The sequence below is a fragment of the Octopus bimaculoides genome, unplaced genomic scaffold, assembly GCF_001194135.2.
Source record: "Octopus bimaculoides isolate UCB-OBI-ISO-001 unplaced genomic scaffold, ASM119413v2 Scaffold_313189, whole genome shotgun sequence".
NCBI classification, from domain to species: Eukaryota; Metazoa; Mollusca; class Cephalopoda; order Octopoda; family Octopodidae; genus Octopus; species Octopus bimaculoides.
Window position 1 is genome coordinate 9,274 of NW_026423618.1, and position 1,987 is coordinate 11,260.

Here is a 1,987-nt window from a genome sequence, read left to right on the forward strand (position 1 = left end):
TTATCTTTCAGAAACACTGAGTTATAATGATTCCAATGAACCTTCACACAAAATGTAAGCTGGTTGAGAACTAACACAATCACAAAGGAAACCAGGTACATATATTCCACCATCTGCAATTTTATTCATCGTTCTATTGATGTCCAAGTTCTATCTCCAGATTATTCATTACAATATGAACAAGAGCAATTAGAGGGCGAAAACCTTCACCAGCGTCCTGTCATCGATTAGCCATAAATAGTTTTTAAAACCATAATATCTGAAATAAACACGACTGCTGTCACAAACAAGAATACTAAAGCTGCACACGACCGCTCCCCAAATTAAGGGGAAAAATCGGAAAAATAACCCAGAATCCTTGTCCAGATCGAACCCAAATCTAAATCTTTCAAACCAGTCACATGGTCAATCCATCCTTTTGTCCTTGGTATATCGTGTCTACAGGTAAAAAAAACAAACAAAAGTGCCTGAAATCAATAACTCTGCCTTTGCTAAGGCGGTGAACATAACATCACCTGTGATACACACATATACACACACGTCCAACAACACATACAAACACACACATATACACACATAAATATACATCTGTAGACAAAGACATACACACTCACACACACACACTATCTCTCTCTCTCTCTCTTTCTCTCTCTTTCTTTCTCATTCTCTCTTACACACAAATATATATATCAAGAAACGGAGAAAGGAATCATATATTAAGCATAAAATATTTCATGAAAAAACTTACACGTTACTTACGAACAAAGAGAAGAATAAATATACAATATTTCATCGTTGTTTCTCGAATCATACTCGGATCCAATTGTTATAATATTAATTGAAATACATTAGAGAGGCGCAAATTCTTAATGGTGTATGTGAGTGTGCGTGTGATAGTGCAATAAGTGTTCAATTAACGAGACTAAATTACATCTACTTACATATGATAAGAAGATAAATCAGAAATGAAGCTTTCACCCGAAGGAGCAATGGATAAACATATATTTTGTACATTTATATATATAGATAAATCACGCAGCTGTAAGGTTTTTTTTTTATGTCACCGAAAATCAGTAAATCTCCCTTTTCGTTACGTGGCAATTTTATGTAATTATTTATGTTATTTTCTTATTTAATTTTAACCTACTGTTTTTCATCAAGAGACACAAGGTCAAGTATAATTCTGGCAAAATATAACATTGGCTTAGGCTAGAAACATCGTGTTGGCAGATTCATTGGGATAAAATAAATTGCAATCATACCCTGTCCGGAGGGCGTCTTCCTAGAAAAGCAAATATCCAGTAATTGTTCCCTTCTCAGAAAAGTAGAAAATCTTGAAAATATTATCGAAAAACAAAAACACGCACACGCACACATAGACACACTCATACACACACAAACACTAACACACACATATGTGTGTGAGTGCTTCATGTATGTCAACAGTTATTGTATTCTGTACAGGTAGAAATTAAAAACAGAAACTGGAAATGTAAAGGGTTTCGTTACGAATTTTTAAATGTCATAAACGCTCTCCCCAATTTTTCTGATGTTCAAAAATTCAGAGAGAATGATTGTCCCAATATCACGATTTCTAAAATGAATCTGTTGAATGATACAATGGACAGGAATTGTCTCCAATTAATCTTGTGGCTATGTATTCAGGCTTCAAATTGAGATATTATTCTTATATTCTTGTACTTTTCTTCTTGTTTCAGTACTTTGGATGCGACCATGGTGGAGTACCGTTTTCAGTCGAAATAATCGACTCCATCACTTATTTCTCGTAAGTCTGGTACTTATTTTATCGACCATACTCCCGAACACCTAAGTTACGAGCACGTTAACACACCCACATCTGCTCTGATGCAACACAGAAACACAGATATGCAGAGAAACACACACACAGATATGCAGAGAAACACACACACATATATATGCATGCATGTGTGTGTGTATATATATATATATATATATATATATATAT

General features: G+C 34.4%; 1 long non-coding RNA gene across 1 annotated transcript in view; it reads left to right on the forward strand.

The window, feature by feature from the left end:
• The window catches only part of LOC128251549 (uncharacterized), a 5,438-nt gene extending 3,498 nt beyond the window's left edge, over window positions 1-1,940 (forward strand). The window contains exons 2-3 of the long non-coding RNA XR_008267168.1: window positions 12-95; window positions 1,719-1,940. This is a non-coding gene — a long non-coding RNA (uncharacterized LOC128251549). The remainder of the gene's footprint in view (window positions 1-11; window positions 96-1,718) is intronic.
• The last annotated feature ends 47 nt before the right edge of the window (window positions 1,941-1,987 follow it).